We start from the raw sequence: 17,022 nt of genomic DNA on the forward strand, positions 1-17,022 counted from the left end.
TCCTGCTCTGTCTGGCCTCCTTGTAAATGGCTGTCTGCTCTGGCAAACAACTCCAGAACTATCTTGACTCGTCAATGCTAACTGTTTCTTCGGACATACACTTCTCGCGTGCGATTATTTATTGCAGCTCTTTCTAAACTCCATCCTTGGCTAACATTCTCAAGATGATGATGCCTTTTGAGGTTGGCTCAGTAGTATATGCTTATTTCCGGTCCTCTACCCACACAATAATTTTTCCATGTTATGACCTGGGCCACCTCTTTTCTTTCTGATAAGATTGGGTCTAACCCATGCCTGTATTGTCCCTACATCCCTGATGCATCTCTTATCCTTTAAGATAGGCAAGATCCTTGAGTACAGTAGTTCTAATCCTGGACTACTGCTGGCTTCCATTCTTCAAATTGAAAAATAACATTATTTCATTGCCTCCCTTCTCAATCACCTCAAGACAAAAGATGGGCATTTAGCCCAGGGAGTGGGGTGTGATGGTTCAAAACATTATCCTAAAACTTCAGGTGACCCATTTTACTGTACTGATCATTTATTTTTGTGATAGAATGACCCCTGCCACTGCCTAGCATCATGGGAAAGTTCCGGTGTTCATATCACTCTAACCTGGGGAAAAAAATCAAAATTTAAAATGCTAGGGTTTATGTGGAATTATTTCCTTTTATGACATCACAAAGTTGAAATCCCTTTGGTCAATGTAATGGTAAACAGACAAAGAATCAATCACCTAGGAAGAGGGTTTCAAGGAGGGGTTGTCTACACTGAGTTGGCCTGTGGGTATATCTCTCTTATTAAGTTCATTGAGATGGGAAGACCCAGCCCACTGTAGGCACAGCCATTCACTAGGCTGGCTCTGAACTGGACAATATTGAAGCAGTAAAGCTGAGCACAGGAAAGCAAGGGAGCATCAATGTGGATGTGATCTGACTGACTGACTGACTGTGGATGTGATCTGACTGCCTATCTGTCGGTGTGATCTGATTATCTATGGATGTGATCTGACTGATTGAATGTGGATGTGATCTGACTGACTGCCTGACTGTGGATGTGATCTGACTGCCTGTCTGTGGGTGTGATCTGACTGCCTGTCTGTGAGTGTGATCTGACTGACTGTCTGTGGGTGTGATCTGACTGCCTGACTGTCTGTGGGTGTGATCTGACTGACTGCCTGTGGATGTGATCTGACTGACTGCCTGACTGTGGATGTGATCTGACTGACTGTCTGACTGTGGATGTGATCTGACTGCCTGTCTATGGATGTGATCTGACTGCCTGACTGTGGATGTGATCTGACTGACTGTCTGACTGTGGATGTGATCTGACTGACTGTCTGACTGTGGATGTGATCTGACTGACTGTCTATGGGTGTGATCTGACTGCCTGACTGTAGATGTGATCTGACTGTCTATGGATGTGATCTGACTGACTGACTGTGGATGTGATCTGACTGACTGACTGACTGACTGTGGATGTGATCTGACTGACTGACTGACTGACTGTGGATGTGATCTGACTGACTGACTGTGGATGTGATCTGACTGACTGACTGACTGACTGTGGATGTGATCTGACTGCCTGTCTGTGAGTGTGATCTGACTGACTGTCTATGGATGTGATCTGACTGACTGACTGTGGATGTGATCTGACTGACTGCCTCACTGTGGATGTGATCTGACTGCCTGTCTGTGGGTGTGATCTGACTGCCTGACTGTAGATGTGATCTGACTGACTGACTGTGGATGTGATCTGACTGACTGCCTCACTGTGGATGTGATCTGACTGACTGTCTGACTGTGGATGTGATCTGACTGCCTGTCTATGGATGTGATCTGACTGACTGTCTGTGGATGTGATCTGACTGCCTGTCTATGGATGTGATCTGACTGCCTGGCTGTGGATGTGATCTGACTGACTGACTGACTGACTGACTGTGGATGTGATCTGACTAACTGTCTGACTGTGAATGTGATCTGACTGACTGACTGACTGTGGATGTGATCTGACTGACTGCCTGAAATGTCTGCCCTGATGGACTGCACCCTGGAATGATAAGCAGAATTAAGCCCTTTCTTCCCAAAGTTGATTTTTGTTAAGGTGTTTCATCTCAGCAGCAGAAATGATACGAGGACAGCCAGGCTCAGTCTCTGTGTTAGTTTCTGAATTTTTAAAAACAGTTTATAAATAGGAAAGCTTAATTCCCACTTATAGTTTCCATCCTTTTGGGTTGGGGCCTGTGATGGAGCAGTACGTCATCCATCATCCAGCGAGCCATGGCACCCGGGGAGCAACTAAATAAACAAATAAGCTAAAAAGCTATGAAAACTAGCTGAGGTCCCAATACCTCTTTGAAGGACACACCAGAAGTGACTTAACATTCTCTCAGTGGGATCTATTGTGAGGATTCCATCCTTTCCAATAGCATCGTAGGCTAGTGAACATGTCTCTACACATTAAATCATGCACATATATTTATCCAAACCTTTGCAATCTCTACAAACGCTCCTTTCTCATGTTGATGATTAGACTGGCTAGATCAGGAATGGCTGTATGGCTTGTAACGTGGTCTTTCTGGGTGTGTTTGTGTTTTCCAGAAGAGTTTGGTACTCAGTGGGAGAAAGCCACCTTCAAGCTGGGCAGTCACTTTCTAAGCAGCTTGGGCTCTGGGTAGAACAAAGACAAAGAAAATATTTCATTTCCGTCTCTTGAAACTTGAATTCCTCTCCTGCTCCCAAGACACTGGAACTCCAGGATTTACCCAGCAGCACCTGCAGCTCTCAAGCCTTTGGCATCAGACTGAGAATTATGTCGTTGGCTGCCACAGTTCAGAGTCTTTTGGACCAGAGCTGAGGTATACTATTGGTGTTCTGTTAGCTTATAAACAATATGTTACTTCACAGTCTCCATAATTGAGTGGGCTAATTTCTCTGATAGAAGTCTTCACATATGTACATATGTGTACATGTATTTAACCATCTGACAGATCAATAGGTATCTATCCATCTATCACCTATTATTACATATCTACATGCACCTTTGTAAACTTTCTGTCAATTATTATCTGTCTATTACCTATCATTGCCTATCTATCTACACGTGTATACATGCATTTGTCAACTACTCATCAGTTACTACCTATGATTATCCATCTACCAATCTGATATCTATTGGTTCTGTCTCTTTGAAGATCCCTGACTAATACTATTACCCCTAGTTCTTGAACCTTAGATTTATTTTTTGTTTGTACTTTTGTGTGGGTGTACATGTGTGTGCATGTGCATTTGTGGGTATGCTTGCATATATGTGATGTGTGTGTGTGTTTGTGTGTGTGTGTATGCTTGCACATATGCGGTGTGTGTGTGTGTGTGTGTGTGTGTGTGTGTGTTCGTTTGCACAGAAGTGAGTGTCCTCAGAAGCCAGAAGAGGGCTTCGGATGCCCTAGAGCTTGAGTTCCAGGTGGTTGTGTGCTGCTCAATATATGGAGATCTGAGAACTGAACTCCAGTCCTCTGCAAGGACAGCAAATACTCTCTCTTAACCAGTGATGTATCTCGCTGTTCCTGTAGCTATCCTACCTTGATTGGAATATTTTCTGCTCTGGATCATGAAGATTCTCCCCCTGGAGTGCCTTCTTCAACAGTTCTTCCCTGGGGCTGTGGTGATGGCTCAGTTGGCAAAGTGCTCATACACAAGCATGAGAATCTGAGTTCCATACTCAGGACCCATATAAAAAGCTAGGTGACACAGCATGTAATTATAATCCTAGTGATGGGGGATGTAGAGAAGGGGGTCCCAAGGGCTCACTAGTCAGCCATTTTCTAACGTACTTTGTGAGCCCTGGGTCCATAAGAGACCCCATCTATAAATGAATAAATAAATAAATAAATAAATAATAAGTGATTTTAAAATGCTATACTTGCACACGAAGATGTGTTCATGGGTACCTCCCTGTTACACACTCATGTCCTTCCACATGCAAGTGCATGCACACTCACATAAAATGCGTTTTTGCCTGTTTCTCAATATTCACACCTATACTTTTCCTATGGCTCTTGACTGAGTCTTTGTGACACAATGGCCAACTCTGACATCCATAAGAATACCCGGTTCACCGTGCCCTCTTCTCTGCTGTTTGTCGGTTTTGAGGTGGACTCCATCTGTGATGTGAGCTGCCCAGCATGGCTTCTGAGAATTGAGCTCTGGTCCTCCACAGGCTGACAAGTGCTCTTAGTTGCTGAGCCTTCTACTCAGCACTGGACTTTGGTGTTTTCACTGTTCCCACTTCCAAGAATTTCAGAAAGTCAGGCTTAGGCATGCAACTGCTATTTTTAATTGCTGGAACTTATCTATAGATCACCATTTACCCTTAGTTCCGGAAGCATCTTCTGCCATTATGTTAACAAAATGTCATCCTTTGGAATGGTTGCTAAACTTATTACTGGAACTTTTCAATCTATTTGACTATGGTCTTCTCCTTCTTTCACCTTTAAATTTTTCTGGTTTTTGCATACTAACTCACTTTGGTTTTTCCAGACATACACCCCTTGTACACTGAGTATGTCCAGCCAGCCTTCTGTCACCCAGATCCTAACTGTCCTTCTCAGGGTTCTTAACTTCTCTGTGCCTTGTCTTAGTTGCCCTTCTTTTGTTTAATTAACTAACTAATTAATTAATTAACTAGTTAATTTCCTCTACATCCCTATTGAAGCTTTCACACACACCCTCAACACATACAGTCCCTTCCTCTCACCTTGCCTCCCCACAATGCCTCCTCCCTTTCTACTCAAAGTATCTCACAAGTATCTTGACCCTCTTGGCCTATCAAGTTGTAGTAGGACTAACCAAACCTTCTCCTATTGAAGCTACACAACACAGCCCAGTTATGGGAAAGGGATCAAAAGACAGGCAACAGAGTCAGAGACATCTCTTGCTTCTGTTGTTGGGTTTCTTTATTTGACTTCTTGAACTATTTTAAGATGATTTCAACTCATAATTTTAATACTTGTTTTTTTCTTGGTAGAAAGAATGAGCCAATGGCCTCCATTCCTTGTACACAACAGGTCAGGCCATCATTGTTAAAGTCTACATTTGGCATGTGATCAGTGATGTATAAGGACACTCTTTTACCTCATCTTGTCCTGGTTCTTTTGATGATCTGATATGTTAGTGTGGTTTAATCTCTATATCTTGTACTATGGTTAAAACTGAGAACTAACATCCATTTAAAAAATTGGTCAGTGTTTCTTGTTCTGTATTCTCTAAGTTTTTAAAAATAAAGATGTATATATATATATGTATGTATATATGTATATATGTATATATATACATATACATATATATTCCAAATTTATTATCTTCTGATTTTCTTTATGGCAGTTTCCCAGGAATAATACATTTCAATTATCTTGAAGTTACATTTACTGATACGATTTACTTGGTTATTGTATTTATATCATACAGATAAAGGGCTTTTATATGCTGAGATTACAAAAACTATTTTCCCCTTTCTTAATATTGTATTCCTGCAATGAGTTCAACTTTCTTGTATTACTGTTAAATGGTGTGATATGAATCTTTTTATCCAGATGGCTTCCCCATTGTCTATCACATGTTGAATCATCTATTTCTCCACAGATATAGGATATATGATATAATGCCACACATATTACACAGTAATCCCCAAGACTTTCAGTCTCTGTCTAGACTTCACATTCTGTTCCATTTATTTGTCTATCTGCTCATGCCCTAGCTCTGTTTCATTTTGCTTGTTGAGCATTTTAAGTATTTGAACGGCTCGCCCTCCAGACCCTTCTCTATTTTCCTCTTGAAATTTTCCATATGAAGTTGGAAACTAGTTTCATGGAGACACCCATTCCTTGTTTTTATTGGAATGAAGTTTTACATATAGATGAATTTGGAGGGAATTTATCTTAATAATGCTAACTTTCCTGTCTAAGAACATGATCTGCTTTTCTGTTTTTACAAACCTTTCTCCCCCCACTGGTAGCACTTCCTTCTTAATAGATTTTGAATGTGTTTTTATTAAGTATATTCCTGGGTAATTCCTTACAAAGTTTGTTTCTTAGAGAAACTACATCTCAAGGGAGCAAAGGCCACAGCCCGTGAATGAAGTCTCTCTAGATAGAAATTGCAGCGTGCACTTAACTAACTGGAAAAACACAAATGAATTATTTAAACTCGGTGCCTCCATGTGTTCGGGTGGATGTCTATGGGCTCCTGTGGGAATGTGGTGAATCAGCGCTGGAAGGTTCTCTGTAAGAAGCAACCCTGTGAGTACTCATTTTACCTCACTGTTGCTAGTGCAGACTACTTTTCCCATAAACATTCCAAGTATTTACTGTTTATGTAGCTGTATCTTATTGTTTTCTAGATTCTATACCTAGACAGTTAATTAACCTTGATGCTTAGCAAGAACATATTTTCCAAGGGACCTTTTCAAGATATGATTATGGACTTTAAATGATGCTATTTAGTTCTCCTCCCCCACACACGATGTTTATTTATGACTTATGTATGTAGCCTATTTGTATATGTGTATGTGTGTGTATCGATGTGCCTGGTCATGTGTGGTATAAATGGGCACATGACCACTGCATATTTTTGTGCTCCAGAGAAGACTCTTAAGTGTTGGCCCTGGCCTTCCACCTTGTTTAAGACCTCATGTTTTGTTTTACTCTGGTATCCATCAGGCCAATGACCATTGAGTTTTAAGGGATCCCTCTCATCCCATGACGGGAACATGGGGATTGGAGACTTCACACTACTACACTGTGCTGTACTGTGGTCTTGGCATGGTAAACATGGTACCCACCGAGCTGTAGCTCCTTTAATTCTTTATTCTTTTGTGACAGAGTCTGGTATCGCCCAGGGTGGGGTTGAATGTACTTTTATAGACTATGAACTTCTGATCCTCCTGCCTCCACCTGAGGGCTGGGATTCCAGCCATGTGCCACCATGCTTCCTTAGGGCAGTTTTAGGGGTGAACCCCAGGGTTTCATGGATGCTTGACAAGCACTCTACCAACCAAGCTACATTCCAGGCCCTCTCTTTCCCTACTTTCTGGTTGTGTTTGCTTGGTATTATTCAGTATTATTGAAAAGCAATTAAAACTTTAAAAGATGTAGATGATGATCACAGAGGATTCCAAATCTACAATTTCCTTTAGTAATCTCCTTATCATTTCGAGCAGAATTTTTTCACATCCTTTGGAGGATCTGTTAGTTATGGACGTCTTTAAACCTAGAAACTACGTACAATATTGTATTCCTCCACTACTCACATGAATTTCATTTCAGAATAGTTTCAATACTCATAATTCAATGACTTATAAATTTATGTCTATCCTAGATATATTTCTTATAATTCCAAAGTATATTTTCATTTCCAATGGTGTATTTCAGTCACAGTGTCTCCACTGTGCCTACTGACCCTGCTTTGTGGCAACTGAAAAGAAGAAGACAACTGGGGGAGCTGCTGAGTGGTCGTGCTTACTGAAACACTTTAAAGCCACCAGCTGCCCTGTCCTGTCAGTTCTCGCTCTTAGGGCCACCCTTATTCTCTAGCTGCTTATTTCTTTTCACACTGACTCTTGATGCTGTTTTCTGACTCGCCACTAGGAAGAGCAACCACACTTCTTAACCTGTGATTGGTTATTGTTCCAAAATGTATGACCTCGGCTCCTGAAACCAACAAGACGGTAGGGCAAACTGAGAGCTCAATTGGTCACCCTGTTGCCTAGGTTTTACTGTCGCCTTCTCATGACCAAAGTTCAGATTTTGATATCTGTTTGATCAGAAAAATGAATGGGCACACAAGCTTAAAGTTTAAAAGAATTTAGCGTGCTCTGAGTCTGTTGATCAATTGAGTACCGTTCTGCAGAATCAAAATTGGAGCATTCAAGCAACTGTCTGCGTGGGTTCTATCTAACAAGGTCTACTTAGAAGCCACAGCTGATTATGCCGTTCTCCTAAGCATCTTCCATTGGTTCCACAATTCCTGGTGTCAACATGAATTAGCACAGCTCACTCTGAAGACACACACTCTTCCCGTGGCATCATTTATCTCCTAAGAAAGATACTTCGTGCAATTTCTTCTCTGAAAATAAATCAAGGCTGCAAGTCTGAGGTAATATTGGATCTTATCCTAATTTTGAATCCTGAGCACTTAGCACTGCCTTCTAGATAACCAACCAGTGAAATAAATGTGACATGAATAAAGGGACCACATTACTGGTGGCCCTGTGATTAATACCTTATACTTTATTGATGAAAATGTATATCTACTTTTAACAATAAGTGTATGAATTCACTTAATATCACAGCTCTCAACTTTTCATCAATATTTGCATGTGATGCCAAATATCTTTGTATTAATATCCTCTATTTTAGAAAGAAAAATACTTCACCAAGTTCACATTTATAAACCATAGCAAGACTTCTCTGGAAATCTAGTATATTGGCTTAGAAGTAGGTTGTAATTCAAGTAGTTTGCAAATAAATGCTGAGATGGATCATAGCCGGTGGAAAAGGGGTAATCACTCCACTAAGAACAGCATTCGGCATTTCATGCTTGCCCCCATAATAATCTGATATTTCTACTTTGTCAAAATTGAAGGGTTTCAACAAAAAAATCATCAATGAGTAAATGGGATATTAAGTCTGAATTTTATGCACTTCAAAAGCAAAACCTGTGTGAGTGTTCAATTTTGAATGTATTTTTAGTAATAGTTGCACCACCATGGTTTCGGATGCATTTATAGCCTTTATCTGTCAAATGCAAATAGAGCTGAGTCTGCAACGGTCTTCCAGTGAGTTCCTTAATGTTGCTATCTTGGTGGGAACCGTTAAGATTTGCTAGCAAGCTATACATACCTACTTGCTATTTATTTTTTTAAGATTTATTTCTTTTTATTTTATGCATGTAAATGTTTGCCTGTATGTATATCTGTGCCCCAAATGTGTGCCTAGTGCCGGAAAGGCCAGAAAAGGGTGTCATTTCCCTGGAACCGGAGTTACAGATGGTTGTGGGCCACCATGTAGGTCTGGGAACTGAACTTAGAGTGTTCTAAGCGACCAAACCATCTCTCCAGGCCCTGGTTGCTCTTTCTTGTTTGACTAAATCCCCTCCCCTTAGCTTACAGTTAACACACATGTTGGAAGTAATTTACTTTCTGCCTAGCTTAGTTCCTCAGTGGTTCAGTTTTGCTCCACGACTCTCATACCTCTCTCCAAGTATCCAAGTTAGGACTGTTTGGCAGTGTGGATACAGGGAACTTTTGTTCACTGAGTCTGTCCTTTCCCATAATGCAACTGACCTTAATCGTATGCACACCCAATTGTGCACAGGATAAGATGTCAAATAAGGGATTCGATGTGAAAATTTACTTTGAATCTTACTGCACATGTTTCTAACACTATTCTAGGCCAGATCTGGCTATTGTGCCTAGTTGCTGGCTGTTTCCCAGAGGGTTTGAATAGAACCAGGGCTCTATCAAGAGTAAGGGGAGTGTCTTGTTTTCATTGCTTAAAAGAGGTGTTTCTGCAGCTTGGTGTAGATGGGAGTGCTAAGTCACTAACAAGTGGAGCCCCAGGTGATTGAGCTACTTTTGTGCTTCCCTGCCTCACTTTTGCAATCTTGGCCTCAACTCCTGCAGGTTCATGTCCTCCCCCAACATTGTCAGCAGCTGGAGTTTGAGCATCCGAAGCATGAACCAATGCGGGTGCAAGCATCAAGTATGGCTGTCTGGGCTGCTTCTCAATTCTGTTGTGCAAGAGCCTTGGAAGCTCAGAGCCCCGGGGCTCTGTTTCACACACATTTACTTACCCAACAACTTTTTTCATCTCATTTGTAATTATTTAATAAAAGAAAACTGTGAAATGGGAATGGCAGGTTTTGTTTTGCTCACTGAAAATAGTGAGGTTTCCTTTTGAAAGTAGGCAGGCTAGTGAAGTCTGTAACCGTAGCAGTAGGAGTGTGAGGCAGGAAGATTGTCATGGCTTCAAGGCCAACCTGGACTTCAGTATAAGACACTAGCTTGTTTTGTGTGTCAACTTGACACAGGCTGAAGTTATCACAGAGAAAGGAGCCTCCCTTGAGGAAATGCCTCCATGAGACCCAGCTGTAAGGCATTTTCTCAATTAGTGATCAAGCAGGGAGGGGCCCATTGTTGGTGGTGCCATCCCTGGGCTGGTGGTCCTGAATTCTATAATAAAGCAAGATGAGCAAGTCAGGAGAAGCAAGCCACTAAAGCAGCACCCCTCCATGGCCTCTGCATCAGCTCCTGCTTCCTGACCTGCTTCAGTTCCAGTCCTGACTTCCTTTGGTGATGAACAGCCATGTGGAAGTGTAAGCTGAATAAACCCTTTCCTCCCCAACTTGCTTCTTGGTTTGTGTGTGTGTGTGTGTGTGTGTGTGTGTGTGTGTGTGTGTGCGTGCGCGCGCGCGCTCGTGTATTGTATATGTATATAAGTATATGTGATATGTGTATATGTATACATATGGAAAGAGCTTCCTAAGTATTATGATTACATGTGTGATCCATTTAAAGCTTTTAATGTTAATTTGTCTTCCAAACACAGCAGTATACAGACAAAAAAATCTTTGTTAATTGGGACAGAAATTAAGATAGATTCTTATCATCTGGATCATTGGGAAATGTTTGTTCTGATTTCTATGCAAGCATTTTTAACAGACTATACAGTTTGCTCGGTGATACGCTCCAACCAAGCTGGGCTGAGTCTATGTGTGACCATCAGTTGGAGTGTGACTGGCTCAGCACTGGGTGCACAACTAAGAGCTTCCTGTCTTCCAGAGGCTCTCAATAGCCAAGAGTTCAGAGGAAAGAGGGAAAGCCTGTGTGCCCCTCTGCCTTTTTTTGAGTTGATGTTGATAGGGCCTAGATACACATAATGAAATGGAATGTTTGACCATTTTAAAATTACATTTATTTTAATCCCTCTGCTGTTAATCCCTCTCTGCTTCCCCACTTCTCAGCTTTCCTTTCCTATTCTTCCTCCAATCCCATTGTCCCTTTGCTTCCTCCTTCTCTTTCCTTCCCTTTCCTTCCTCTTATCCCATCCATCTCATTTTCTTCTCTTTTCCCTCCCCCTATGCAGGCATGTTCTCAGTGCTTCTGGCCCAGCTCTGTCTGGAGCGGTGGCCAGCCTGCCACAGGACACGTGGTTTTAAGTGCACACATTTTATCAGGCCAGACTCAGAATGGAGACAAAAGAGGAAGAGAAGGTGGAGACATGAGACCCTGAGTGTAGAATGTGCTCAGAAGGATCAAAAACTGAGAAACCAGGCACAAGATCAGAGTGTGTTTGTTACAGACTGAGTTGATGTGGCAGGACCATATACTTCAGGCAGTAGGGTGTTATTTGTTAGCATCAATGAGCTTTGCAACCACTTGCTTGTATAGGAACCAACTGAATCCTAAGAGAAATGCACTGCTCCTTTCCAAAGGTAGTTCTCTAAGGTGCCAACTACATATCACTAGACTGAATCTCTTTAAATCAGCTCAACACACCTATCCTGGTGTCCATCCTTTGAAAGCACACTCAAACTAAGTCTAACCACATACATATAAATAATGCCTCACTCTCAATGTAGACTGAAGTCCAAAGTCCAGTATCTCAAATAGAACTGTATTTAAAGCCTGACTCTAAAACGAGGTGGCTAACTTCCGTGAGATCGTAAGAACTCATTTTGTGGAAGCAGGGCTGATGTTCTTCAGAAGAATAACAGATCTGGACGCAGGTTGTTAAAGAGCATCATAAACCAAAGACAGAGACCATTAGAAAGAGCCAATTCTATGCAAGGTCTTCTACCTGACATCTCTATTCTCTGAATACACAAGAAAGCGTCTTCCTGTTGCTTAGGCCTCTTAGCATGTAGTCTTTTTTTTTGTCATACCTAGTCAGTTATGCAGTGCACAGGCATGTCCAGGTATTGACTACCCTGGGATTCTAACTTGTCTGCCTCCAAACACTGTCTTACTTTCAGCTCCGTCTTTTGAGAATATCATCCTATCCACGGCCACTCAGCCTTCTTCCTTCCCTAAGAAGAGGGTGACTATGGGGTGAATCATAGTGTCTCATGGGAACAGGGTGTGGATAATGCCACGAAATTCCCTCCAGTAAAAGAGTAGCTATCCTCATCTGATTATGACCACTTTATTTATGACAGTGGGGATGGTAGAAAGGATTTGAAATGTTATACTATATTAGGGTAAGAAAACTAGAATTTCATGATGACATGCCAAAGGTTTTGAATTCCAGTTTCTATGGATGACTGCTGACTTGATCAAAGGCTGACAGTGGTGTTCTTCTAAACCCAAATGATAAAGAGAGAAAGACAAACAGTGCTATTTGATCTAGACAAAGCTTTGTAATGAGCTAAAAGAAGAAAGGAACAAAGTTAGGTATTAACTCAAACCACATCAGTCTCTCTAAGCCTGGGTTTCTGGTAAGAGAATGAACATCCTATTTCTTATGTAGACAATGTGATTTTTTGCAATCTTTAAAAGAACATGATACCTCTTCCTAACTACTCAAGTCACTAAAACAAATCAAAAACAATAGCATTGCAACCAACTTAGTGTATCTGCCTAGAGCTCTTAACACCTTTCTTTGTATATATGAACTTTAATTGCCTAGCATTTCTGAAATGGAAGTGTATGTGACCTCCATGTGTTCCCTTTTTTCCATGCCCTCTTCTATTAAAATAATTATTATATTATTTCTGGTTATAAATTATCAGGTAAATCACATTTTATGAAAATTGAGAAGCCTTACTTAGTTGGGTGAACATCTATTTTCTTACTTATTAAAGAAGGTACTAGAAGGAAAAGTATCACCTCTTCATTACACATATTTAATCTTTAAAAGAGTTCCTGTGCTATGACAAATTCACCTGTTTTGACTTAATTTCAGAAAAATAAATGCATGTATGTATGTATGTGTATGTATGTATGTATGTATGTATGTATGTATGTATGATGTAGATATAGCAAATGAGCAATAGTTTGCCAACCTTGCTGGACCTGAAGAAACAAGGAGTGTGTGTGTGTGTGTGTGTGTGTGTGTGTGTGTGTGTGTGTGTGTGTGTGTTATTTGTAGCTTAGCTTATGACATTCTGGTGAATACGAGTGGGCCAGCTGGCAAGCTTAAATTCCAATAACAGTTGCTGTTTTATTTTGATCCCAAAATCCATAGAGGAGGCCAGCAGGCTAGACGTTCAGGTAACCCTTGATGCTGCTCCCTAGTGGAAGAGTTCCTTCTTCTCTGTCAATCCTGTTTATTCTTAAGGTCCTCAACAGAATGATGAGGCCCATTCATTTAGGGAAGACTATATGCTTTTCTAGAAGTCAGTTGATAGTGAATGCTTCTTACATCTAAAAGAAGCAATTCTAAACAAATGTCTAGAGGTTAGCTAGAAAACTATAGTGCCAAAGCCTAATAGCCTAGCCAAGAAGATGCATAGAACTGAGCCTCAAAGGATGTACAATAAAGTAAGTGGAAACACAGAATTCACACATATGTATGTATCACAAAATGCATGTAAGTAAGGGATAAATGCTATATAAGGCAAAGTGTGGCTGGATGTGGCAGCATAATGCTGTTCCAATTCATAATGACACTATGATTTAATCATCAAATGAAAATGATACCACTTGGGTCATATTTAACATGGTCAAACTGTTCTAAACCTCTGTACTTTGTGGGCTATGACTAGTTCTCTCAAAACCCTTCCAGTATAAGTCCCACTTGTACCTTCCCCCTTAAAACATCACATGGCCTTGTTGCTTACCATGCCTGTCACTGACCAAGCCCCTGCAGTTGAGGACAATTTTCCATCATGTGACACTTTAGTTCATTGAAAAGAACTCATTTTTCAAACTGCATAAGCTGGGTATGGTAGCATACAGTATAATCCCACCATTTGGAAGGCTGAGGCAGGAAAGTGACACACTGGAGAACAGTATGGGCTACATGGTGAGACCTTTTCTCAAAAAGTTGAAATGACATGAAGCAAATATATAAAATGACTCTACCAACCCTCCACATACTGATCCATGAGCAAAGCAGCCATTTGACTTGATGGAGATAGGACTGCTGGCTAAGTCCAAACATGAAGAAGAAATGTTGCCAAATCCACTCGTGTGAAACCCTCATTCCCATTGCCTTGAACAAAGGTGCAAAAAAATCTACCAGCAGCTTAGGTCTATCCTGCAAACGGAAACCAAGCAAAATGTAACTTCAGCTCCAAGCACAGGCCCTTCTGTCTGGACTTTGTGACTGGCAGGTATAACACAGTCTTCAAGCTACCTCTCCTGTTCATCCAACAAGCACTGAATGTCACTGTGTCTCTTTTCTCACCTGTGGGAGCCATGACTGAGAGAAGCTTAGCCTTCTTCTTAGGGACCCTGTGAGTAAGTGTTACGTGCCAAACATTTCTATGTGCCAAAAACAAAACAACAACAACAAAAACAAAAACAAATGAAACAAACAAACAAAAAAGCCCAAGACAGTTTCCTGATCACTCCAGGACTATACTTCAGTTCAGCTGCTCTGCCATACATGAGAAACACAGTTGGGCTTCTTAGGGCAAAGAGCCCAGGTGTCCCTACTGTGTTAAAGATTGGACTTTGACAGCATCCATTTGGTTTTTGCCTTGCTTTGAATTCCTGTGTTTTGTTTTTGAAGTTGATACTTCATTTTCAGTATGAGCGTGTAAGGCAGGTGACAGGAAGACAGTGAAAATAGCAAATAGAAGTGGGTTAGATGACAAACTAGGGATTCCCCTACAGGAACTATTAAGGGATGGAAACCTAAAGACGACAGTGTAGTCAGTGTGCATTGTTTTATGATGCTGTGAGTGCCACTTTTACCTCCTCTTGGAGAGACTGACCACTGAGTGGCCTTGCCTTGGAGCTCCACCACGGAGTGGGCTCTATTGGGAAAGCAAGCCAAGGAAGCATCACTTCCACACAAAGTTAGTCATGTTTGCTTGCATATTTGTGCCACAGATATTCATGTTCCCATGGGCAAAATTCCCAATGAGAAAGAATAAAGTATTTGGGGAGGCAGGGACAAATTAAAAGTGACACTGATTTCAGTCCCAGGTTCTAGGCAGGGGTGAAATTATTTTTTTCAAACAATTTTAGTTCTCTGGTAAAGCAGTCAGTGTTGTGTTTTCATTCTAGAAGGAAAAAGCGATGAAAAGCTTTTAAACCCAGAGAAACAAAACCCTTGATTTGCGCCCAAATTTTTAGTAGGACAAAGAGCATATGGCCAGTGCCGGTTTTGGTAGGCTTGATACAAATCGGACAATGTGCTTTTAGATCCTGTTATTTCTTTTCCTGCATTCTGTAAGGTTTTGATGTCTAGTCTTTCTCCAGATACTGAGTCGGGGTGGGAATGGGTGTCTATTTTAATATTTTTAGAATTATAGTTCCAAATTCACAGGTATGTGGACATCTAGCCCCTACCCCTCCATTTGTGTGTGTGTGTGTGTGGGGTGTGTGTGTGTGTGTGTGTGTGTGTGTGTGTGTGATGTGTGCGTGTGTGCATGTGCGTGCTTGCATGTGCGTGCTTGCATGTAAGAGTAGAAGGTAGTGTTTATGTGAAAGCCAAGTGTTAAGTAGAAGAGAGTGCTATGGTTTGGATGTGAAATGTCCAAGTAGGTGCATGTGTTTGAACACTTGACCTTCAGCTTATGGTGCATTATGGGATATTCTATAACATTTGAAAGGGAAAGGTTGGTCAGAAGAGGTGAATCTGGAGGTGGGTACTTGAGATTTGTGGCCTGAGCAGGTTATGGAGGAATTTACAGGACCAGCCTCACACTAGCTGACTCTGTCCCTCCCCTCCATGATGGACTTCATTCCTTCAACCCCACTGTGATGGTTTGCATATGCTTGGACCAAGGAGTGGCACTATTAGAAGGTGTGGCCTTGTTGGAAGAAGTGTGTCTCTGTGGGGTGGGCTTGGAGACCTTCCTTCTCGCATGCTGAGTCTGTTCCTAGCTTTCTTCGAGTGAAGATGTGGAACTCAACTCCTCCTGCACCATGCCTGCCTGGACTCTTCGATGCTACCATGTTCCAGCCTTGATGATAATGGACTGAACCTCTGAACCTGTAAGCCAGTCCCAATTAAATGTTGTCCTTTATAAAACTTACATTGGTCATGGTGTTTGTTCACAGCAATAAGATCCTAACTAAGACACCCACAAATGAAAACAAATACTTCCTGTCTTAAGTCTCCTTTTGTCAGGTTTCAGGTGGTGATGCTGCTGGACGTAGCTAATACAGAAGGGCAAGAGAATGCATACAAGTCACACATCTGTGCTCGGGGATGTCCCCTGGGAACCACACTACACCACATTCCCACCAGTCTCACTTTGAACAGCTCTCCTTATGCTGCAGTCCCATGAAAAATGGCAACCAGCTTTTCGCCTGCTTGTCCTGCACCTTAAAGGCCCGGCAAGTCTAGCCTTAAGCTTAGTGACTTTCTGTCTTGAAGAAAAATGTTCTAGAAAAGGACAAAGGCATCATTTTTTCAGCAAGCCTGTTGCTTGTAGCCTTCCAAGTTCAAAGAGAAACTTTTGTCTCATTAAAGGAACGTCTGGCTGTGCCCACGGGCTTTCCAGATTTTCGCAGTTAACTTTTCTAGAGTTATAACTCCTTATGCATTTCTTTTTTTTTATTGGGTAGACACTATGATTGGTTTTATAAGCAAAATAAACAGCTCAGGAACAAATGAAATACTTTTTTATTTCCCTTTTAACTGTAAATTTAAGAGCTTGAAATGAATTTGGCAAATAATGCATAAAGCCAACGAGCATTGTGGCCGAAAGGCAAGACTTCCAAAAATTCTTAGAAATCCAAGTAATACCAAGAATAAACCCCAATCTCAACTTGTTGAGTCTTGCGTTTCTTTTAGAACATCCACTTGGGAAAAAAATAATGGCAAAATCAATCACAGAACTCTTTATC

General features: G+C 41.3%; 1 long non-coding RNA gene across 1 annotated transcript; it reads left to right on the top strand.

The window, feature by feature from the left end:
- The first annotated feature begins 726 nt into the window (after positions 1–726).
- LOC148001868 (uncharacterized) lies at positions 727–9,906 on the top strand. Its single transcript, XR_015636376.1, has 5 exons — positions 727–782; positions 2,601–2,857; positions 6,092–6,295; positions 7,905–8,150; positions 9,679–9,906. It is a non-coding gene; the product is annotated as an uncharacterized LOC148001868 (long non-coding RNA).
- Positions 9,907–17,022: the final 7,116 nt, after the last annotated feature.

The sequence above is a fragment of the Rattus norvegicus genome, chromosome 13 (assembly GCF_021556685.1).
Source record: "Rattus norvegicus strain SHRSP/BbbUtx chromosome 13, alternate assembly SHRSP_T2T, whole genome shotgun sequence".
NCBI classification, from domain to species: domain Eukaryota; kingdom Metazoa; phylum Chordata; class Mammalia; order Rodentia; family Muridae; genus Rattus; species Rattus norvegicus.